At 45.7% G+C, this 25,200-nt stretch overlaps 1 protein-coding gene and 1 pseudogene across 1 annotated transcript in view; one reads left to right on the top strand and one right to left on the bottom strand.

Moving 5' to 3' along the window:
- The window catches only part of GALNT17 (polypeptide N-acetylgalactosaminyltransferase 17), a 430,076-nt gene that overhangs the window by 283,053 nt on the left and 121,823 nt on the right, over positions 1-25,200 (top strand). The gene's annotated exons all lie outside the window — the stretch shown is intronic.
- Positions 422-24,948, bottom strand: LOC115299339 (annotated as a pseudogene).

The raw sequence follows: 25,200 nt of genomic DNA, 5'->3' as shown, positions 1-25,200 counted from the left end.
TCACCTCCTACTGAAGCATGGCCATTGTAGAACAAAGCAGGTCACCCATCTTTCTCTCTGGCTGCCATTTTTCCACTTGGGGGCTTCCTGGTCTAGAAGGGACTTCCCGGGGCTGCCAGGTGGGGCCTGATGAGGTCAGGCTTCTGAGGAGCGTTCCCCGAGGTTCCAACGGGGCCCTTGGTGGCCTCCTCATTCACGACTGCAGACCCCTCTTCACTGGGGCTCACCTTTTCATTTTCTCCTTTGCTTCGCCCAGGCGGAGGGGAGAGCGATTACCCTTCTCCTCTTGATGCTTGAAGAATTTAGTCATTGCCCAGAATCCACAGCTAGTAGTGGCAGAGAAGAAGGAGGACTTGGGTCACACTGTTTTGGAGGGGTGACCTGGCTGCTGTCCTCAGCCTGGGTCCTCAGGGTCGTAGGATCACATCACATCTAGAACCCCTTCCTTTACGTGGCCGTCCAGGGAGGTAGAGAAACAGGCCTTCCTCTTCATCTCCTTGGCTGCCTTCTGGATGCCTTGCTCCACGTCCCGGGCCTCCTTCAGCGAGCAGAGGGGTGCAGGAACTGCCTCACGCTCCTCGGGCACACGCTCTTCCTGGGGGAACTGGAGACGTGGAAAGTGCTGGAGCTACCTGAGGTCAGGCCCGCAGCTGCGGTTGACACACATCTCTTCTGCTTGTCGCTCTGTCATCCACGGCAGAGTCCCCGCTTCATCCCAGTTTCTGCCTGGGAGAACAGCTCTCATCTTTCGGGGCTGAACATGCCACGGTTGTCCTATGGAGACGTGACAACTGCCTCTGAGCCTCATGCTTGGTCTCTCCGAGCTCCCCGCCATCCAGGGGGTTTCCTGGGCCACCTGGGGTCCATGTCATCTTGACCAGGATTTATATTCTGTCCGTGCCACTGTTCCTCAGAGCCTAAAGCTGCCTCCTGGGGCTGCTGACAGTGATGCGCGGGTGTCAGAGACCTCAGGACAGGACCCCTGTTGCCCCCATTTGGCCCTGTTGTATGGCCCATCTCATTGATTTTCATGTGCTGCGTTTTTAGGAATAACACAATTTGGGAACTTCCTTCTGGCCAATCCATTTCTTTGTATTCCCCTATTCGTTTTGTGGCTGTCATTGTTCCTATCAGATTAGACATCACTGTAAGATATCAAGATGGATATTGGATCATAAAGATCAATCATTTAATAAAAAAATATTTATCAACTGCAGCTGCACACCAGAGGCTGTCCTAGGTTTAAGGATTTCAGTGAGGAGCGATGCAGAGAGGGCCCCTCCTTTCACGGCACTCACAAAGCTACAGGAAGGAGACACGTGAAACCAAGCAGTCCCCAAGTAAATAAAAACAGAAAACCTAAGCCTGTGATACATGTTATGTAGGAAATTGAACAGAGGGACGGTGGTGCGGCATGGGCACTGCTCCAGTGAAGGAGAGGAAGAGCCAGCTGTTGGGAAAGGGTTGGGACCACAAGCTCTCGTGTCTGAGGGAGCAGCTCATCCAAGATCCCAGGGGAGGCTTGGCCCCTCGTGGGAAAGAGAGGATGGACAGTGGGCAGGAGTCAGTGGGGGGAGGACAGAAGGTATTGAGGACAAGTTCATGCAGACCTTCTCTGCCCAAGGGCAAGCAGGTAGCACTGATTCTTAGTTCAAGGAGAAAGCCCAAGACGGTGTTAAGCAGGGGCATGGCATGATCTGATCCAGTTTATAAAAATAGCCATGATGTGGGGCGCCTGGGTGGCTCAGTCGGTAGGCGTCCGACTTCGGCTCAGGTCATGATCTCACGGTTTGTGGGTTCGAGCCCCGCATTGAGCTCTGTGCTGACAGCTCAGAGCCTGGAGCCTGCTTCAGAGTCTGTGTCTCCCTCTCTTCCTGCCCCTCCCCCACTCATGTTCTGTTTCTCTCTGTCTCAATAATAAACAAACATTAAAAATTTAAAAAAAAATTGGCCATGATGTGCCAAGACATCTATAAGCAATTGCCACCTTGTGTATTTTCTTTCCAATCTTCTGTTGATTCTGCATGTTTGCTGTTTCCCTTGATTTCTGAAGAAGACAATTATTTGATTGTCATTGCCACTCATCCTTTCCTCTGAGACCCAAGTCCTGCCCCAGAAACTGCTTTCTTCAGAGGACTCTGGCTGGGTGGTTTGCCATGTGCTAAGAATCATCGTAACCCGTTATGCTTTGAATATGGTGTTTCAGAAAGTCCTGGATACGCTGTGAGATTTAACCAGGATCCCATTAATCACCCAAGAGACACAGTGCACCGCATGCTCCTGAGATCAATACGGCTTGCAATTTTTATTTCCAGAATGCCCCCTCGCTCAGTGAGTCACTAGGAAGCTTCCGGATGGCTGTACAAACGTGCAGCTTTCTCTAAACATGATTTGGAAATACTCTCACGCCGTCCCCAGGGTAGAGGGAGAAAAGTGGATGTTGTGAACAGCGCATATTTCTAAAAAGCCCACTGCCAGACAAGATTAAAACCTTTGCCTGGAAAGAAATTGGAACATTCTCTGCGCTCCAGTAAATGGTTCCATGCCTGTTTTGTTTGTTTTTTTCTGCCTCTTGTGTGGCTTAGGTAAATGGTTTCATCAGTGAGCATTGATTGGCCATTCGTTCGCTTATGTACACATTCATTCATTTTGTAACCATACCCTGTGCCTGATGTCCTGGAGGGCACTGAGCAGAGAAAGACCTTGTCTTTTCTCTCCAGGAAGTGACGAGGATTCTCCAGAGTCATGGTTGAGAATCATGGAGGCATGTTTCTGTTCTAGGTTACAGCATTAGCATCAGGCTGGGGCAGCCTCAGCACAGATAAAGCCAGGAAGGACAGTCTGGTTGGTGCAGGGAATATGACAAATGGAGGAGCGTGATCTGGAAGTGGGTGCAGCAGTTAGTCTAAGGAGGGACGTAATGCTTACGTACTGTGTGAATGCAGGAAGTAGCAGGGCTGGGGAGGTGAGAGGGGAAGAAATGAGTGGGGCTGATATCCAACCAGAAGACAGCTGTATTCACTCATTCCGTGAGCATCTATTGAGCACTTACTGTGTGCTGGGCTTTGTATGAGACTCTGATAAATCAGGAAAATGCAGTCTTGACCCTCAGAATGGTCACAGTCTAAGGGAGGGACAGAGATTTAGATAAGGAGTTGTATAAAGCGGGGTCAGACTATGGTCGATCTATGTGTATGGTGTCCCTTGGGGACCTAGGACCTTGCAGTCCTATGTGGGCTCTCCAAGGTCTTCCTGAAGAAAGCAGTGCTAGAATTCCATGGGAAAGGAGGTGAGGAGGGATATCCAGGCAGGGGACCAGCACGGGCGAGGGCAGGATGGGGTGTGTGTGGAAGCTACGGAAGCAAACCTGAAGTGGATGGTGGCAAAGACAGGTAAATGGTGGGGCCTTATTCTTGATCAGTGTGATTCTTGGAAACATGCTTGGGCAGGAAATGGGAGCCGGAGGTCAGAGCAAGCATGGTGGGAGAGGACGGTGACAGGGATGCGGGGACCCGGCAAAAGGACTGAAGGAAGAGAGGCTAGGAGAGAATGTACAGAGCTTGAATTGAATTCGCCAAGTGGTGGGTGATGTCCCCGTCCCCTGTGTCACCAGGACACCTGCTCTAAGACCTGCTATGGGCTCAGCGTGCTCTTTGGACGTGCTTTGAAATATGGGGAGCCACGGGCGGAGGGCCACGTTCCTCTGGATGTGTGTGTGTGCACGGGTGCACATGTGCATGTGTGAGGGGTGCTGGGATTCCAGAATGTCACACGCACCTCTTTGGAGCACAACAGGGCTGTCACTATCAGGGCTCAGACAGATGCAGCTGTGTCCTTCTGAACCCCGGTTCTAGGGCTGGTACACATTTGTGTAGTCGTGCGTTTGTGCGCCCGCAAGTCAGGTGCGGGCTGGGCTCCGTGCACCTGTCTCCAGGTGGCCAAAGTGACCAGGTCTTCCAAACGTGAAGGCTGCCTTCTTCCTCCATTCTTGCCCATCTGCCCAGAGAACCTCCTCCTTCCCCAGCGTCTAAGTCACAGACGTGCTGGGCCTGTCTGGGAACCTGCCTTTGTATGAACCATGGCTTCCCATAACTTCTCCATGGAAATCTCTGGAACCCTGGTGCCAACCATGGGTGAAGACAGCAGTTCAATCAGATCACAGCGGCTGAATCCGGCTCTGGGCCTATGTCAGCAACTCCTCTCTGCTGCTCATGGGCTTCTGGGGTCCAGGCACCAAGCTAGCATGCTTCATTACTCTGGCTTGCATGGACAACGGTTGCTTCCTGTGACATGTGGCGGTGGGTTGGGGTTCATCAATCACGCTGCAAGGAAGGGATGCAGATCACCAGCTCATGGCATTGTTGGGTTTATGATACGTCTGAAACAGTAACAGATGGCCTGTGTTAGACGTGTAACCATTGCGTGAGTATGCCCATCATCGGAGAGATTTTCTCCCCCTGAGTCTGGATTCTAGAAGGAGTCATAGAACTCGAGACCACAAGGGCCCCTGGAATGCTACTTGTCCAAATGCCTCATCTTAACAAGCAAAATAATGTACAGTGATGTTAAGTGATGTGCCAAGGGTCCCTTGGGTAGTTTGTGATGAGCAGTGAATAAAATTTGGGCCCAGGACACTCAGGGCTTTGCACAACACTGTGGGGCTTCCCGATGCCGGCTTTGTCTCCTCTGGGAGACAAAAAGGCAGAAAATGGCAGAAGCCCACTGGTCTCAAACTTGCTCCCAAGACCATCAGTGTCAGAATCCCCTGGGAACTTGCTAGAAATGCAGATTGCCCCACCCCACCCCCCAGACCTATCAACCAGGAAAGTCCTAGGATGGGCCAGACAAATCCAGGGGGTCGTGGAGCACTGACAATACTCTATGCAAAATCCACACATGACCTCAGTCTCCAACTGGCTGAGCAGATGGTCACAGTGTACCAGATGCATTTCCTCAAACATGCAGTTAATGCCCTTGGAGAAGGATGTTCAAGAAAGTGAGGTCATTGTGTTCCCAATAGTAGAACTCCTCTGTTTTAATCTCACCAAGAATAATGAGAGGGAGTCTTATTGGTGACTGTCTTCAGTTGATGTGGGGGTAGAAAGCATTACCTTTCACTGTCCTGATATTCGTACTACTGTCCTTGCTTCTTTTTTAAGTTTATTTATTTTGAGAGAGAGAGAGAGAGAGAGAGAGAGAGAGAGAGAGAGAGAGCGAGCTCAAGGAAGGAGAGGAGAGAGAGAAAGAGAGAGAATTCCAAGCAGGCTCCACACTGTTAGCAGAGCCCAATGTAAGTCTCCAACTCCCAAACCAGACGAACTGTGAGATATGACCTGAGCCAAAATCAAGAGTCAGATGCTCAACCGACTAAGCCACTGGAGTGCCTCTGTCCTTGTATTTTTGTTTCATTTTGTTTTTGTTTACTCTTGCCCACCTTTTAAGTTTTTGTGCGTCATTTTGTTTTGAGTCTGTTGTTTGCAAGAAACACATGGATGGGCTTTGTTTTTACATTATGAGCTTGGTAACTATTGTCAGAAACAGTACCATTGCCCTTATGTGGTGTCCTGGGTTGTACCTTCTCTTTGTCTACTTCCTTGGCTTTTGTTTTCCTTCTTTTCCTCCCATGGAGGTCTTTGTTTTTGGCTTCTCAGAATTTGGAAAATGCACATCTTCCTTTGGATTCTCTTACTTTTATTTACTTTTTTAGAAACTTGTGAAACCTGCTTTTTCTTTTTTTTTTAATTTTTGTTAAATGTCTCTATTTTATTGTGACAGAGACAGAGTGAGGGGGGGAGGGGCAGAGAGAGAGGGAAACACAGAATCTGAAGCAGGCTTCAGGCTCTGAGCTGTCAGCACAGAGCCCGATGCAGGGCTCGAACCCACGGACTGTGGGATCCTGACTTGAGCCCAAGTAGGACGCCCAACCGACTGAGCCACCCAGGCGCCCCTGAAGCCTTCATTTTCAAATGATCAGAGTCAGGAAGAAATCTCTGGTGATTGAATTCTCTAAATACAAGATGTTTAACTCATTTCAATGTTACCTGCTCCCCATTTCCCTCCCTCCTTTCCTTCTTTCTATTAATAAAATCTGAGGTTTTAGGTCGACATTATTACCAGCTTATTAATTTTTCCATTAGCTAAGTTCCCTTTGAAGCATAAGATTTGACAGTGTGTTTACTTTTGTGACCGTGTCCAAGCTAATGATTAGACTCAACCTGTGTAGATCATTTTAGGGCCAGCCACAAGTTCTTTGAGTCTAGAATAGTCCTCCTTTCCTTTGTTTTGATTCTCCTCTTAGGATGTTGGACTTTTTTTTTCTCTCAGAGAGGAGTTTACGTGACTGCTGCTTGCACACGGTTCCGGGAATAGAAACAGGACCTTAGTTATTTCGATTTCCTTGTCTCTCTCAAATGCTGAAATTTTTTCCCAAATCGGTAGCCAGTTCCTCACAAACTGGTTGAGCCTCATCAGAGCACCAGACAAGACTTTATCACATTCAAGTGCAAAATACATTCCTCTGCAAACGAGAACCGCACTATTCTGTTCACATTTCCAGACACTGCCCTCCTTCAGTGACTTTACCAGCACAGTCATATCTGGTTAAAATGCCCTCCTTGTCCACTGATGCCCAGAGGAGCAGGGTCAGCCACCTCCTCCACGAAGCGCGTGATTGTCCCCAAACTCAGTGTCATCTCTCCAACAGCCCTTTCATCTGCACCTCACTTGTGGTAACAGTCATTTTCTTTGCTTTATTACTTATTAAATTTCATGTCCCCATCTCTTCTGTCAGTGTCTGAGCCTTATTTGATTCTTTCATTAGAATTTTAAGACAGAATCTGGTCCCGTTATCTGTTTACTTCTGGGTCCAGCCTGGATCTAGCACAACATATCATACAGAAAAGGCATACCATATCCATGGTTGCTGTGATGACATTGCTTTTTGTTGGGGATAGCCAGGAAGCTCTGAATGAATGACGTTAAAGCAGCATCTGTGAAAACATCCCTTCAGTAAAATATTAAAAGGGCAGGAAGGTCTAAAGATAGTTCAGCATGATATAGAAAAATCCTACAAGAACCATCATATAGGTCATTAGGCAATGCAAATCCATAGAAGACAAAAATTGGAACAAAGTCACCACATAACACCACCATTTAAGAGTGAAGAGTGAAGAACTAGTGTTTTAACCCTGATCACATGAGACCAGCCCTCTGAGAATGCCGTTAGGTTTCCTGGTAGGTAATTGAAAGGAATTCTCAGGCTGGAGATTTCAAAGCTGCACAACTGCACGGAGGTCCCTTCTCCCTCTTTTCTGACCTGATTGTTATCCTGTCCTCCTCAGGCTGACACTGAAGGCTCACTCCACTCTTGTCTTCAAGCCTTGTGCCAACTTTTAACTGTCTGTTCTTGCGGTGCTCATTTTATAGTTGGTTTGTTAATATTTGCCATCTGTAGCAAATCTTAAAATGTAGCAAACTCTCACAATGTCAACAGTAAAAAGCAGGAGACAAGAAACTTGGCATTTCATTAGAAGAGACCTGTATTTTCTCCTTACATACTCATGTGTGTGCAGGCAGGTACAAGCATGTCTGAGCACACGTGCACACACATGTAAGTGCACACGTGCACACACACATAAATGTGCTCACGCACACATTATTCACCCACATTTCCCACCACAAACCCCCCTTCCCTGTTTATTCATCTTTCTTCACTTTTTAAAACATATTTTCTATGGTTATTTATTGTTGAGAGAGAGAGACAGAGCATGAGCTGGGGTAAGGCAGAGAGAGAGGGAGACACAGAATCTGAAACAGGCTCCAGACTCTGAGCTGTCAGCACAGAGCCCGACATGGGGCTCAAACTTGAATTCTGCGAGATCATGACCTGAGCCAAAAGTCAGATGCTTAACTGACTGAGCTGCCCAGGTGTCCCCATATTTCTTCACTTTTGAAATATGGTCGTTGAATAAAGGTTTTAACGAAAATTCACTTCCATTTTAGGGGCTAAGTAATCAAGGCAGGTGTGCCAAACCCAAAGGGTCTCTGCAGGGAGATATAAAGTAAGCAGAGAGCCTGAAAATGATTCATAAACTCTCCTTGCAACCCAGGACATACCCTTGGATTTCATTGTTGCCATCTTTGGTATCACTTCATTGGGAATTCTCACTTCTGTTTTCTTCACTGGAAGGCTTTAAACAAGCGTACACCCATGTGTCTCTGGCCTTATGTCAGGTATGGTGTCCTGTGAGCTGATCCCAGCTGGGAGTGCTCCATCAGATGTGGCCAGTGCTCCAGCCTTGCCCTTTGCATCAGCAACAGCAAAGTTAAGAATATTGCTTATGCTGTGTTATGTGGCATAACTAGTTGACCCCTGAATTGTAATGCTTCACCAACAGGAGGTCATTGTCTCTTATGGCACATGCCTTCTACAAATAGGAAGCAACCCAGCAATGCCATAACCCTACTCAAAACTGTGGGTTGACTGAGCGTCCATTCTGTGTCTTCTTATTTGGAGGACCTTGGCCAACATACCTCTGTGGCAGGTGTTATCCTTATGGAAGGGACAAGAGGAAAGACAGCCAATGGCACAAGAGCATTTGAAGATCTTGTTTGAACATGGCCTGTGTCACCTCCATTCACAGGCCATTAGTCCAAGCAAGCCACATGGCCAAGCTAACGGTCAGTAAAGGGGCAAGCTTACCAAGAAAGCATGGTCAGAAGGGGAAGAATGTGAACAATTACATTCAATGAAGGTCTTCTCTTTCCCTTTGTAATTCCACTACATCAGGGGAGAGTTAGAAACCCTAGTGAACTTAGTTACCAAATGATAGCTGTCACCCAGAGCAAGGAGGAGTCATTTGGTTGAATGGTGGATGGATGGACAAACTTATAATAATCTCTTAACAGGAAAAATGAGAAGACAATAGCAAAAGCAAAGATATCTAAGATTTAAATCATGTGATATATGATTATGTGAAAAAAAGATGGAGTATTAAATAAAATGTAAGGCTGCATATAGCATGGAAATATAAAGCTCCAGTGATTGAAGTGGTCCACCTGGTGGCCAAGGCAAACATAAAATGATGGACTATCTAGCTCTTATCTAGTGGTAGTGTGGTATGTACACATACATTATGAGAAACAACGTTCCCCAGCTCTGGCTCTGGGAAGCATTTGTCATTTGGCTCTTGGCATAAAGCAATTGAGTGGTATATGGAATTATACCCTCGCTGGATTAGGCATGCTGTGCACATCTCCTCCAGGAGAGGGGAAGGTTGAGTTACAGCTAGGTAATTAATAATCTGTGAATTTTAGTTATGTTTATCTTAGTCTTTGCAAAGCTAATTATGCAATCAAGAATTCATTGTTACAAAAGTGTTAAGTTTAACGCTTGGGCTTCTTGGTGGAAGGCCTGTGAACTATAATTACGCATAAAATGTAAATAAACTTTTGTTTAAAAATAAAGCTTAATGGCAATAACGAACAGAGAAGCATTTACTCAGCGATGAGCTTTGTGATTAGCAAGGTGAACGGGAATGATAATTAATGGGGTTTTGGCTTAGCAAAGTTATTTGGCTACTTCTTTCTCCTACTTACCTGGTCAACTGTCCCCTAAGGACAGAGTTCCGCTAAGAAGGTGGCAAGTCCTGAGTCCCTGCTATCCCTTCAGCATAGTTCACACACTCTTGATCACCTGGATTGACTGAGGTTTTGTTTTGAGATGGCATCATCTCTAAAATTTTAATTTCTAGAAGTCTGGTTCATCATGAATTAACCGCATTTTGTGTTTGTCTGTGTGACACACACACACTCAGTTTTCTTAAAGACTTTTTAAAGAGGAATGCTAGAGGATGAATACCCCATTCCCAACCTCAGCTACTCTTAAAGTGGAGACACAGCACCTGAGTGCTCTTGACACGTACTGTTCTCAACATTGATTGCACAAACCTTCGAAATCAGCATCTTTTGTGGGAGCATTGGGATTTTATTTTTAACAAGGTCTCTAGTTGATTCTTAGGCACATGGTAAAACCTGGATCGGCATCGCCCAACACAGCTTCCCGCGATGATGGGAATGTTCTGCACCGTCTAACATGGGAGCCACAGGCGATTCTGTGGGCCCTGCAGACGTAGCCCGTAGAACTGAGTGACTAAATTCTTTATTTCATTTTGTTTTCACTGGTTTATTTGGAAATGCATATAGTTACACGTGGCTCGGGGCTGCTACTGTATTGGATGGGGCAGAACTAGAGGAGAAGTCGGCTGCAGTGACAGAGGCAGTAACAGTAATAATGATAACTCTTATGTGTTATGTGATCTGACTCTTAGGCTTTTCAAGTTTGCTATATGCCAGAAACCATTCTAAGTACTTCCCGTATATTAACTCATTCAAGCCTCACAGAATTCTTGGGTATTTCCTAATGGCCGTGGGCCAGTCAGGGACCGCTCAGGGCCACACAAGCTGGGCTGGGGGGTTTCGATGGGGTATTATGGCAGGTGCTCATTTCACCTGTGGACGTGGTGCAGGCGGTGTAAGGATCTCTGTGCTGCACTGGCGTCTGGGGCTTTTGTCTTCTTTCACTTCTTTTTTTAAATTTAATTAAAAAACTTTTTTTTTCTAAATTTGTTTTTGAGAGAGAGAGAGTATGAGCAGGAGAGGGGCAGAGAGAGAAGGAGACACAGAATCCGAAGCAGGCTCCAGGCTCTGAGCTATCAGCACAGAACCCGACACAGGGCTCAAACTCATGAGCCACGAGATCATGACCTGAGCGGAAGTCAGATGCGTAACAGACTGAGCCACCCAGGTGCCCCCGCATCCCTTCACTTCTTGAGAGAAGTAGACCCAGTTTGAAGACAGGGGATGGATCCTGTTTCCTTCTCCTGACTTCGAGCTTCCTGCCAGTGTCTCCCATTGGCAGAATCTAAATTTTTGGCACATATAATCTGTAGAACCTGATTTAATCAGAACCTAATCAGAAATCTAATCAGAATATAATCAGGCAGAGGGGGTGGGTCTGGAAGATGTCATTTGGGGACTCCCTGCCCCAGAATCCCAGTGCAGGGTTTAGAAGGGTAAGCTTGGTGCTGAGTGAAAACAGACAAATCACCTGCATCGAGTTTTACGATCAGCATTTCTCTGAAACTCACCGATGTCTCAATGTGTTGGTGATGTCTCCACTTTCCAAGCTCGACAGCACGATAGTGTCTCCTGAAATGCTTGGATCTAAAGAACTGAAGCTTAACTAATCATCTATTTCCACATTTCCTTTGGCTAGGATGTGTGCACAGGTGTATATGCAAGGGGTTGCCAGCCCCTTTCATGGAGTCTTCACCCCTGTTTCGCTAGTTGGTCTCCTCTCTAATGAGCCTCGGGGCTCTCGTCTGCAGACTTTGAAGTTCTAGAGACAGCCCTGAGGAACCCATTCCTTGCCTTTTCTGCTGGCCCAGTCCTGTCCATAGTTCTCCAAAATTTGCTCCTCCCAAGTAGGGAGAAAGAAAGAACTAAAAAATATATGGAAGTGAAGTTGTCTCTTGCTATGCCTCTTTAAAGTTTCTGTCCTTCTCCCAGTAAAAGCTCCATTGCCTTAGTAGGGTTGCGTGTCTCCTTTTAACTCTTATGTCTCCCCCATTTGGCCCAGATTGTACTAATTCTTCATCTTTCGAACTGGACTAGACATGGCATCCACCCCCATCTCCACCCATAACCTCATGCCAGGGAGAAGCATCCTCAATGCTCAGATTTCTCTTTAACCCAACACTCAGACCAAGACATTGAGAAATGTATTTCTCAGCTTTAAAAACTTGAATTATCTAAGAGAACTTCTCTTCCTCGTGTGGCTTAAAAGTCTTCACGTGGACATAAAGCAAAAGAAGAAAGCCCGGGATGAGCACAAGTTGGTAATATGAGTGAACTAGCTCATGAATTTATTAAGCGGTAAGGGAACAAAAATGTGTCCATCTTCTCTGCCAGAATCCATAAAGTATATATGAAGTATAATGTCTTAGAAAATGAATTAGGAAGGCATGAGACCATATATTCGATCTCTTGAAGTGGATAATGACAAACATTTTTAAAAATGTTTTTGTTTATTTTTGGGAGACAGAGAGAGACAGAGCATGAGCAGGGAAGGGGCAGAGAGAGAGAGAGAGGGAGACCAGAATCTGAAGCAGGCTCCAGGCTTCATGCTTTCTTTCAGTACAGAGCCCAATGTGGGGCTCGAATCCACAAACCGTGAGATCATGACCTGAGCCAAATTCGGATGCTTAACCGACTGATCCACTCAGGCACCCCAACTTTTTTTTTTAATTTCTGGTTTCTGTAGCAAATCATTTCAGAGCTATATTCATTCTTGAAGGCTTCAGCAAGATCGTCTCTGTCCCTAGCATTGCAGTGTTTCTCCACAGACTCCCATCCTTGGGAGAAATGCCAGGCAAGGTGATTGATTACCTTAGGTTTGAGTTGCTTGTCAGAACGCATTCTCCATCATTCCAGTGGGACAGAAGGATGTGCCCAGATCACCGTGTACTTCTGGAAATTTTACTCATGCATCTCTGCTGGGCAGAAGTGGTGTCACGTCTTCACTCCATCCCTGGGAGTTTCTTGGGCACTTCAAGCATTTAAGGGAGAATGCTACAACCCAGTATCTTGTTCCCCAAAGTTATAGGAGCCAGGCTGCCCAGCTGTCTGTTTCTCTCCATCTCAGAAAGCAGAAAGATGTGTGGAAGGGCCATACAGCTTTCTTATCATCATCTTTTAAGAGGGCAAGAATGATATTTCAAGAGGGAAGCCACATTTGTGTTTCTCTATCCAGCCCTACTGACATGTGGTTAGTAGATATTTCTGCTAGATTCTGGGCGTCAGTTGCCTGAATTCAAGCTTTGGAATGGTTAGTAATTTTTATTTCCTACTGCATTTTCATTCATCTTGCTACCTGATGAGAAGGTGGCATGAGGGGGCGTGAGCCAGATGCCAACCGACATCTGAGTCTAGCTCATGCTATTCTTACTCTGTTATCTCTTTGTTCGAAAATGTCGCCCAGGATCACACTCCCTGACAGATGAAAACACCTGATCGTATCTGTGTGGGGAAGAAGGGACATTGATTAAAATCGAGTGCATTTCCTTTAACGTGCATGCATTTTTACCTATGCAGTAAAAGTGTGCAAAAATTTGATTTGGAGAACAGTAAGTCCTGCTATTAACAGATGATCACACAAACAATAAGTCATCCACTCTGTGGTGATTCCTTCTAACATATGGCCTGCTAATGACCACGCTGGCTTTGTCTCGAGTTTGGATCAAGCATCTGTGTTAGGAAGAGTGGTGGGCGTGAAAACCCTTGGTCACGTGGGCCTGATTTCATTTTATCTACTTATTAAGAAGACAGATGTCATTTCTGGGCCAAGTGTCAAGACCCAACAGGGCTTCTTAGCAGTTGGAATATTAGTTGGTAAACATTAAGTACTTCTGCACCTGAGACTGATTTCCCCCAGGCAATTTAATTTGTACAAATAAATGCATTTAATTTCCAGCAGTTGGAATTTTTGACTCTGTGTGCACTGTAATGCTGAAGCCATGTCTATATTATGGCCCAGCCTGGCCATTATCAGGGTTTGGTTAGTAATAAAAATCAGTGATTTCAGCTTAACAGCTCATTTTATGACTCAACTGACTGTCTTCCCAATTAGTCTATTTGGGCATTTAGATATCAAAGATTAAAGATGAAGCATCAGTGACTGTGCATAGCAAGAGAGATTGTTTATCATTGGTCACTGTTCTTCTCACTAAACTCCTTTTCCCAGAGATAACTAAGAAGGCTTCATTAGTAGACGTGGTCACCTGGGTTTCTGATTATACCCAAGACTCTCCTTTGGGGAGGTGGGAGCAGGGGAGATGGGCTTTCAGCCTTGAGGAGCCTCTTGGCTGAAATCATGGGGTGTGCATGGATACAGATAAGCTTGGAGTTACTTTAAGTCTGCCCAAAAAGGGTTGAGTAGTGGCAAGTGGTGGGCAAGATGTCAACTTGGAAGAATGAGATCCTTCTCGTCCTGACCCCACGTGGTTAACTCCACCTTCTGGTCCCTCCTTCTCTGAGACACCCACACATCTATGCTCCTGTCCTCTTGGCTTACTTTGCATGCCCTGAACATACCATGTCCGTTCAAACCCCCTTTCCTTCTCCCATCTCGGTGAGCCCATGATCTTTCTGCTGCCTGGGATGCCCATTCTTATCTCACTGCATCTCTGCCTGGTGATTATTCATTCTTTAAGACTCTCTATTTTATTTATTTTTGAGAGACAGAGAGAGCACTGGGGAGGGGTGGAGAAAGAGAGGGAGACACAGAATCCGAAGCAGGCTCCAGGTCTGAGCACAGAGCCCAACACGGGGCTCGAACTCATGAGCCATGAGATCATGACCTGAGCTGAAGTCAGACACAACCGAATGAGCCACCCAGGGGCCCCCAGTCTGTGGCATGTTGTTACAGCAGCCCTAGGGAGCCAGGATACAGAGTGACTGGTACAGAGTTGGGGCTTAGCTTTTAAATGAATAAACATTGATAATTCTGTACTTGGAACACTTAAATTGGTTAAAGATATTTCCGTGGAAAAGGGAAACTCCTGAATGTGTCTTCTGCCCACATTTTTATGAATCTGATTGAAACCCCGTAAATTCAAGCTTCCTGATGCTACTTTAAGCACGGTGCCTCTCCGTGAAGGACCACGTCACCTCTTGTACCTTCCACCCACCAGCCAGCCCCATGTGTGGGCAGATCCATGCCCTCCGCTTCCAGCCTTCAGCAGGGATGAGAGACTCAGAATTGTACTTTGAGCCCTCCAGTCAACCTGACAGGACATAGCAGATTGCAGAACAAAAGTGCACAGAAGAGATCATCAATTAACCTAATAAAATTGATTTAAAGGCCTTTAAAGTTGAGAGTATGTTCAGTGCCTATGAAAGATCTTTCTAGTCCCTTGAAGTGATGAGATAAAATGATCAATCGCCCTTATCAACCTCCCTTTTTTGGTAATGCAATGGCGGGAATAGCTTCTCCAGTGTCGTATTAACCCTCATTTCATAAAGGGTCTCTACGCTCTGCTTCGCTCCTAAGTGCTCAGGAGCTGAGCCCGTGAAGCTCATTTCTTCCTCACCACTCACCTCATGGTGGATCAGAGGGGCTGTAGGAAGCAGCACGGGATGGACGCTGCCCTTTCTCTTTGAGGTTTTCTTGGAAGTTTTCTTGGAGGCTGAGATTTTTATTTTATTTTATTTTTCATTTAGTAAGGTTGTTTTATTTTATTCATCTTCTTTTGGTCTTTTTTTTCTTTTATAGTTTATTGTCCAATTGGTGTCCATATAACACCCAGTGCTCATCCCAACAAGTGCCCTCCTCCATGCCCATCACCTCCTTCCCCCTCTCTCCCACCCCCATCCACCCTCAGTTTGTTCTTAGTATTCAAGAATCTCTCATGGTTTGCCTCCCTCCCTCTTCTTAAATATTTTTCCTTCCCCTCCCCCATGGTCCTCTGTTAAGTTTCTCCTGTTTCACATATGAGTGAAAACATATGGTAACTGTCCTTCTCTGCCTAACTTATTTCACTTGGCATGACACCCACAAGTTCCATCCACATTGCCACGAATGGCCAGATTTTGTTCTTTCTAATTGCCATGTAGTATTCCATTGTCTCTATAAACCATATCTTCTTGATTTATTTGTCAGTTGATGAACATTTAGGCTCTTTCTGTGATTTGGCTATTGTTGAAAGTGCTGCTATGAACATTGGGGTATGTGTGAGGCTGAGGTTTTTAAAATGCCATTTGAATTATAAAAATAGAAAAAGCGGTGTTGTAAAAAATTCAACCTATGTGAGAATTACATAAGTCAAAAGTCCCTTATCTTACTCCCTCCCTTCCTCTGAACAGTTTGGCATATAGACTTCCAGACCCTTTGCTTTATGCATTTACCAATATGCGTGTGTGTGCACACACAGGTTTCTGCATGTTGTACATATGCCCATAAGCATCCATGACATCTTCTTTCTTTTAAAACTTTTTTATGGTTTATTATTTTTGAGAAAGAGTACACAAGCGGGGCAGGGGCAGAGAGAGGGAGACACAAAATCTGTCAGCTGTCAGCACAGAACCTGATGCGGGGCTTGAACCCATGAACTGTGAGATCATGACATGAGCCAAAGTCAGATACTTAACTGACTGAGCCACCCAGGTACCCCATCTTCTACAAAATGCAGTACATTCAACAAGCGTTTTTCTGACAAGTATTTTGATGGTACCTATGATGGGCCAAACTTGGAGTACCTCATTACTATTATTTTGTGACTTGCTTTTTTACTCCACTAAGAACACATCATTAACTGGAATTTAGTTTCTCCTCCGTCTTTTTGGCAGGTGAGTGCCATCCTGTTCATCTTGTAAAAGAATTATTTATTGAAGCACCTACTGTGTGCCAGCACTGCTCTAGGTACTGGGCTTAAAGCAGTGCACATAATAGACAGAAGGGTCTGTCTGTCCGTGGACATTTTATTCCAGACCTATTTACTGATGGGCACTTGGTTATTTATATGTTTTGCTCTTCCAACAAATGCAATAGTCCATAGCCTTAAACATACACTTTGTTACATGGGGATATTTCTGAGCCAGTTTCCCAGAAGTAGAAGTGTTCTATTCAATCACATGAGCTCAATAGTATTCTAATTCACAAACGGGAACAGGAGGTTTGCACTGCCCATGAAGATAGCGTGCATCAGTGGGCCATTTCCTTTCTTAGCCCAAGGCTGGTGCCTCTCAATTATTAGGGCTGCTTCTCCTGCTTAGAGTCCCTACTCTGCACTCACCTGCCCTGGATACTCTAAGCCATGGGACAGAATTGTGCTAAGGGACCAGTGGCCACTTGCCACCAGGTGATATGGTGAGAGAATTCTCTGGTCTCCTAGACCCATGGGGTTCCCATTCACAACCCCCTCTCCCTGCGTAATCTGGGCACTACCCTTACTCTTTCCCACCCCTCAATGATGGAGGAGAGAGGTGTTGGAGCCCCTTTCCATGAAACCTTCTTCGGAACTCGATGTGATCGAGCTGCAGGTCTTGAGACAGCAATGGGAAGGACAACCTAATTACAAACGAGACCATTTGGTGACTTGCACATAATTGCTTTCTGAATCATTGCTGCTCTCTTATGAATACACATGGAGGCCCCATTTCAGAGAAGACTTCTTTAAGCAGAGGGTTGCTGAGGAAAGAATGTGCTGATCCGGCCCATGCATTCGTTTGCTACCCAACAAGAATTTATGGAGTACTTACTAAAAGGAAGACATGGTGTTAATTGCTGTTGATGATACACCAGGGGACTAAAACAGGGGCACGTTTTTAGAGCAGGAGAATGAGATCATGTAGGTGAATGACTGCGTTGTAAGGTGGAGAGCTGTAACCGCCTGAAAGGGGTAAAGAGCAAGGCTTGCTGGAGTCCGCAGGAGCAGACGTCACTTTCCTTGGCCATGATTGCCCCGTATCTCTGAGAGATGCCGCTCTTCTTTAATAAAAGATAATGATAATCTTGAGAAGGTTATTGAGGTTGTCAAGGATGTAGCTGGGGCAGGATACATAGGTCTGCATTCTACTTTCCTTGCCCTTTTGAGAATTAAAATATAGAGCAGATATTTTGCCAGCAGATTTACCTAGGCTCCTTCTGCCAAGGTTAATGAATCCAGAGCCTCATCAGATTTAAGATCCCACCTGGCAGATGTGTTGAATCCCAATAACTTATAAATTGGAGCTATCAGAAGAGAGAAACCAAGCGTGTTTGGTGTGGGAGGGTTTTTCGGGAATGAGATGCCTGAGGCATTGGGGTCAGGGTCTCCAGGGGGTAAATACTTGCCCTTTTAAAAAGGGAGCCCACGCCCCAAAAGAATTTCATTTTTCCTTGTCCTTTGTTCCAAGAGTGTCAGTGACCATGGTTGAGTTCTGGCTTCGGCCCATGGTTGGCAATGTTTCTCATTCTGGGAACTAGCATAGTTCCCGTGCAGGTTATTTCCCCCTAACGTAGGAAGGAGATGAACGATGCATTATCTCCCTCCCCACAAAAATGATCAAGTCCAGAGTGGCAGGAGTTCATTTGGAGAACTGGCTGCAGAGAGCAGTTTCCTCCTTTTCCAAGCCAAACTTGTCCCGTCTTTTATCCTCTGCAGCTGTGGGCTAATGCTGTCTATGCAGGAAGAGGGCCTCTCCACGCCAGGGAAGGAGAGTTGCTTTGTGGTTCTGTCTGGGGGCTGTTGAGTTAACAGCGGGGAGACTCTGTTAATTTTGCAAAGTTTATTCTATTAACATCCCAACTGGCATCTGCCAGGGTCTGAAAGTATCTCCCTGCAAAGAGCCCAAATCCAACCTTCAAATCCTCCTGCCCAATGTGATGGTACCCGGATGTGGGGCCTTTAGGAGGTGATTAAGTATAAAGGGAGAGCCCTTATGACTGACATAAATGACCTTATAAAAGAGGTTTTCAGAGGGGCGCCTGGTGGCTCAGTCGGTTAAGTGTCTGACGTTGATCAGGCCACGATCTCACGGTTTGTGGGTTCGAGCCCTGTGTTGGGCTCTGTGCTGACAGCTCAGAACCTGGAACCTGCTTTGGATTCTCTGCCCCTCCCCTGCTCATTTTCTCTCTCTCCCTTTGTCTCTCTCTCTCAAAAATAAATAAATGTTAAAAAAATAATAAAATAAAAAAGAGGTTTCAGAGAGCTCCTTTGCTCCTTCCACCTTGTGAGGATACAGAGAAGTTTGCAACCCAGAAGAGGGCCCTCACCCAACCATGCATTCCGATCTCGGACTTCAGCTTTCAGAAGCGTGAGCAAATACATTTCTGTTGTGTGGAAGTCACCTGTGGTATTTTGTGACAGCACCTCGAACAGACTAAGACAGCATCTCTCTCTCATTAAAAATATTTATCAAGGTGGGGTGGATGTATTAGTAAGGGAAGCCTCTTGGATTCTCAAGATGCCTCTTGACTTTCAGCTTCATCACTGATGAGCTAGCTGTATGATTTTGTGCAAGTCCCTTAAATGTCTCTGGGTTTCCATTTCCATCTGTAAGATGGGTAATTTCATACATCTCCATCACATGGATTCTTTGTGGATTGAACAAATTACATGCATTAACCTTGAAAGCTTTATTTATAAACTATAAAACTTTATCCAAATGTTGGACATTTGGTAATTTCCACTGTTGGCAACAGAGAGATATTACCCAGGCTCCAGGACCTTGCTGGCCAGTGTTTGCATGGCAGAATCCAACTTTTGTTATCTTCTAATCAGTTTTGCATATTTTCTATCTCTCTCTGTGTACTAAGATTTCATCAGTCTATCCCTTTGTTCACTCTATTTCACCCTTCATCTAGGCATAAGTTATTATTCGACTCACCTGCTATGTTTTAAATTTCAAAGCCTATCTATACTTGTTAATTTCTAGAAGTTTTATTTTGTTATTTCTCACAGCTGTTTGTTTATTTTTCATAGGTTCTTCTACTTATGGGTTTGACCCTTATTTTGAGATTTTTAACATTTTTAACATTTTAATTTTGTAGTCTCTATCTGCTAGTTCTGTTATCTCAAGTTCTTGGGGGGACTAATTCTACTGTATTTGCTGACACTCACGGTAGATTGTTTCCTTGTATGTTTGTAATTTTAGATTGTGAGCTCACCTTCTGTGGAGCTTCTGTATGAGAAGTCTGGGCTCTCTGGCTCCAGACTGAATGTGGACCTCTCCAGTGAGGTTTTTGTTTTGTGCTCTTTTGTTTTTATTCAAATATTATTGACACACAGTGTTACATAGTGAGGTTTTATGTTTGCTTTTGCCAGTCACTCCTGGGTGTCTTCACTCCAGGAGTATGTTTCTTGTAAATTTCTAGGCTTGGTGTTTCCTGACCATCAGCCAATGTAAATTCAAATCTCAAACCTCTTAGGGGCAATGGATGGTGAATGTTAAAAGGACACTTTTTTCATGCCCATAGCTCAAGAGGAGATAGGCAGGTTTCCTTGGGCTTCTTCCCTGTGATTTGGGCTTAGAGCAGATTTTCTGAAAGCAGACAGTTTATACCATCACTGGGTTGAGAGTTGAGGAGCATAGCATCTTCTTTGCTGTGTTAGACCAAACACACATGTGTTCTGAATGTCAGCTCTCCAAAGCAGGTATTACTACTTGTATTAATTGCCGTGAGAGTCAGATAGAATCACCAATGTATGTTAAGTTCGAACCCGTCACAGAGGGAGCAGTCCACCATGCTCGGTCCTCCCACTGCAGAGGTGAAGGAACTCAGACCCTGAAAGAAGCAGCCATGGCACTGCTGAATGGGGCCCTGTCCCTATTTCATGGTCGGGTCATTATCTATCTTTCAGAAACCCCCCCACGGGTCCACTTGTTCACATTTGGGTAAATTTGCCTGCCCTTAAACAATAGAAGAGCTGAGGGTTTTATTTTTTATCTTTGCCTTTTTCTTAAATTCTGTCTCCAACTTAGAACAGCATCCCTGACTTGAGCCTGCAGTGGGAGAGACACCCACGCTGAAAGAGGAGGGACCATCACTGTTTTTATTGATAATGAAGGCAATTTTCTGGTGATAAAGAAGGCACAATAAAAGCTATCTCACATAATGGCTTCCATTACCCATTCTCTAGTCTTTTCTAAACAATAGGTTATTAGCCATATGCAATAGGGGCTGACGCTAATTGTTTTCCCTATTTTTCAAATAAAGAAATGAGTTATACATAGTGATTTCTTAAGGACACTTCTAGCGCTAATATTCTGTGAATTGATTTAATGGAGAGCACTGTGGAAGAGTCAGAAGTTCATGGAGACTGGGAGTTCTGTTCATCTTTTGTTTTCTTGATTGGTAGAGACATATCCCTGTGTCACTCTACCCCCAAATGATAACAACAACAGCACCCTTTTCCTATGGCTTTGTGTACATGGCTTATCAAGGTTCCAGACTGCCTTTGTCACAGGGGAGGAGACTGGCTGGTCTTGGGGTTCAGTGCTCCTGGCCATTTTCTCAGTGACTTAGAATCAGGAATTCCCTCAGCCTTTGACCTGCTCATCTGCAATGGGACTGACTCCCACTTGCGTCGCCCATCCAGAGGTGACACAAGGTTATCATGAGACTGTAATAAGATGGACGCCCATTGGAAGTGTGGAATCTGCCATAAATGGAAAGAAAAGTTGGTTCTGTTGGGGTGCCATATTGTCTATTTGGATTATGTACAGAAAACAGTTAATGTAACAGGTCCAACTATTTATTCTTTAAGACCATTTATTCTTTATACTGACAAGGTTGGTCCTTGGCTGGCATCTTGGACTTCTGACAAGAGGGGCTCATTTACCCAAACTGTACAAACAGTGTTGTTTATGCTGAGCACCTGCCTTCCTTCTGGGAGATGGGAACCTGGGGACATGCTAGGCAGAAAGCCCCTCCATAATTAACAAACACCCTGGGTGCCCAGTCTGTGATGGGCCTTCCTGATAGATGGCATTTCAAACATGTTGTCACAGCTCTTTGCTGGGGGCATCCTGTCTGCTCCAGTGGGAGAGGATCTTAAAAGCTCCTGCTTGGTTTCTCTGGCTGTGTTCTGTGCACCTTTTAGAACCTTCTGCTGACTTTTTCTCCCATCCTTTTGCTGTAATAATCATAGCCATGAGTATGACCGTATACTGAGTCCTGTGATCTTTCTAGTGAGCAGGTAATCAAACCTGCAGGTGGCATTAGGGATATCCTGACCCAAAGGCCAGGAGGTCTGTGACTTGAGTAACACATTGCACCAGACTCCCCTATATACCTATACTCCCCAGGGTCCTGCCCATGCAGACTCAAAAACACAGACTGTGACTGTCAGCAGAACTAGTATCTTGGAGAAAGAACAGGAGACAGTGGGCTGGCTGAAACAGGAGGAATGGAGGCTACCAGACACGAGAAGATACATATTCTCTAGAGACAAGTGCCAGATTCTGGAAGTACAGGGAGGCTCTGAAGTTGAGATGGGGCAGGAAGAATCTGCCGGAAGTATGGCCTGTGCCAGGGGAGGGCCAGATGCATGTCGGCACTGTGGACCACTCCCCATGGTGTGGTTCTCCCTAAGGTCAGGGCCAGAATCCATCCAAAGGTGACACAAACTGGTGGGGAAGGTGGGTGGAGAGAGAAAGCTCCACAGGCTTTGTCCAGGAGAGCCTGAGGTTCAGGTCTTGGTTACCCACTTAGTAGTGATATGCTGTTGGGAAAAAGATTTACCTCCTGTGTGCCTCAGTTTCCCCATTTTTCAGTTCAAGATATTAATAGTATCTCCTAAGTCGTTGGATGGATTAAATGAAATAATGTATGTAAATGCTTAGAACGGCATCTAGGACTTACCAAGCACTCAATAAAACAGAACTATCAGAACTATATGGGGGTTGATGGCAAAACTGTAAGATTAATGGCCCAGAAACCCATGCCCCCCAAGCCAGGCAGCAGAGGCTACTGGGCACATGGGGAAAAGTAACCCTGGGCCCACATGAAACACGTGAAATCACAGTTGCCCAGTCCTACGTAAACATGCCTCTGTTCTGATTTCATTCTGTGACTCTTCTCTCTGGGTCTGGATTTGGCTCTGATTTAACTTGGATTTTCCGATCTAAACCCTGGAAAACATTTAGAACGTTGTCTTCTGAACTCCGAACTGGCAGGGCTAGCAACCATAACCCAGCCTTGTATGAATGGCCAGCCTCGTGCCTGATTTCTCTGGCTTTCTCTTTGCCGAGCCCCCTCCTCCCACCCAGCTGCTCCCAATGCATCATGAGTCAAAAGCTGTTCTTAGTAGCTTATTCCCTCTTGGCCTCTTTTCAAATCTCCCAGTGACAGAATTATTCTGCTCTTTTGGACCCGGTTTGATGAGTGTGGATGGCAAAGAGGCAGGGCCGTCATCCTACCTATTAAAGGTGAAAATGTGCCCTGCTGCTGATTTGCGCTGTCCAAGCTGTCCCAGTGCTGAATGCCCATGACTGGGAAAAGAGCAATATGGCCATTTCCCTGGGCCTGGGGCTGGGAGGTATGGGTGGGGAGACACAGGACAATGAAAAACAGAACAATACACTTGCCAAAGGAGCACCATAGATAACAGGTACTCTAAAGGCTGAGAGATACTGTGCTAGGCTAGTCAAAGGATTCATGGAGGCAGCTGAGCTCTAGCTAACCCCATAAATATAAGGACTTGAATAGAAGACAGCAGGGGACTGTCTAAACACAGAGGAAGAAGCGCAAATAATCTTGGCCTTTGGGTGAGGAGCAGAGGATTCAGAGAGGGAGGGGATTCTGAAAAACTAAGAAAGGACCAGATCTCAGTGAGCCTTGAATGAGTATTGCCTACAAGTTTGGAATTCATCAGGCAGGTGTTGGGGACACCTTGAAATTGAGCATGGTTGTAGCCTTTAAAAGCCTATTGCCTCTGAACTTGGAGGCAAAGGAGAAAAGACATTTGAGGCTTTGGACGAGGTTCTGAGGCAGAGCCAACTGGTCTACCTGTGCTTAGCATTGCTGACTTGTGTCTTCTTCCTCACAACAGACACTGCTAGGAAGGAATGATTTCATTAGGGGAAAAGGCAGCAAGAGTCCTGTTCCTGTAGAGGATTGCTTAATGACATATGTTACATCTCCTGGTAATTATCAACTAATCAGCCTTCTAAGGAAGCAACTGACAACATTTGCAGTTCATTTCTCTGAGCCAGGGAGTAAATGAGGGTGTGTAAGAAATTGCTTCTGCTTTCAAGCTCCCGGGAGTTCTGGGTGAAGTCCCTTGCAGCCTCTGAGCTCTGATAGCCATGTGACCTCCATGTTTAACTCCTTCCTCATGCCATTATTTCCAGGAGGGCAGAGATGGTACAGTTCATGTTTAATGTGGTCTTGCTGTTATTCTAGTGAGTTCTGACACTGCCAAGTCTACTTGACTAGGGTTGACAGTCCTTTTTTTTTTTTTTCACTTGAGACATCGATTGTATTTCTAGGGGGTTAGGGAAACAGTGGAATGAGAGACACAGAACTGGGGAAAGAGCCCAGGCTTTGCAGGGCCAGGAGCCCTTGAACTCCTCACGCCCATCCTGGCTGTCCATGGACTCTGTTCCCACTTCTTCATAATCCGTCTCCATAGCAGCCAGGTCTTCTTGGGCCTCAGAGAACTCCCCTTCCTTCATGTGCTTGCCCACGTACCAGTGCACAAATGCCCATTTGACATACATCAGGTCAGACTTGTGGTCAAGGCAGGCCCAGGCCTGGGCAATGGCTGTGGTGTTGCCTAGCACACAGACTGCCCACTGCACCGTGGCCAGGTCTCCCCTGGGCACCACTATGGGTGGCTGGTAGTCAATACCAACCTTGAAACCCACGGGACACCAGTCCACAAACTGGATAGGTGCTTAGTCTTGATCATAGCAACAGCAGTGTTCACATCCTTGGGAACCACTTCTCCACAGTAGAGCATGCAACAGGCCATGTGTTTGCCATGGTCACACTTGTCCATCTGATTAGAGGGTTCAAAGCAAGTGTTGGTGATCTCTGCCATGGACAGCTGCTTGTGGTAGGCTTTCTCAGCTGAGACAATGGGGGAGTAGGTCACCAGGGAAAAGTGGATGTGGGGGTAGGGCACCACATTGGTTCCAGATTGAGGGCACCATCAAAGCGCAGAAAGGCAGTGATGGAGACCACAATCTGGCGCAGGTGGGGCACTCGATGTCCAGGTTGTGCCAGCAGATGTTGTAGACGGCCTCCTTGTCCACCATGAAAGCATAGTCCGAGTGCTCCAGGGTAGTGTGTGTGGTTAAAATAGAGCTGTAGGGTTCTATAACCACTGTGGACACTTGGGAGGTGGGGTAGATGGCAAACTCTGTCGTGGACTTCTTGCCATAGTCCACAGAAAGCCACTGCATTTGTTGATCTGACTCTGAAGTGGAATTCCAGAGGCTATTAGACCATGTGGGTTGAGAAGGTGATTGAAGGAGATGGTCCTTCATGAGTCTCTTGGCCTTGGGATCTACAAGACCATGAGAAAAGATCTTAAATCTGATTATAATATGTTCTAAGATTTAGTATGTCTTAGTATACTGAAAAAATATTTCTTTTTCTCCTTGAGTTGTGTTAGAAAAAAAGCCCTTTTCTGTCATCTCAGCTTGATATATGCC

The sequence above is a fragment of the Suricata suricatta genome, chromosome 8 (assembly GCF_006229205.1).
Source record: "Suricata suricatta isolate VVHF042 chromosome 8, meerkat_22Aug2017_6uvM2_HiC, whole genome shotgun sequence".
Classification (NCBI taxonomy): Eukaryota; Metazoa; Chordata; class Mammalia; order Carnivora; family Herpestidae; genus Suricata; species Suricata suricatta.
This window is presented reverse-complemented; position numbering and strand designations above follow the sequence as displayed.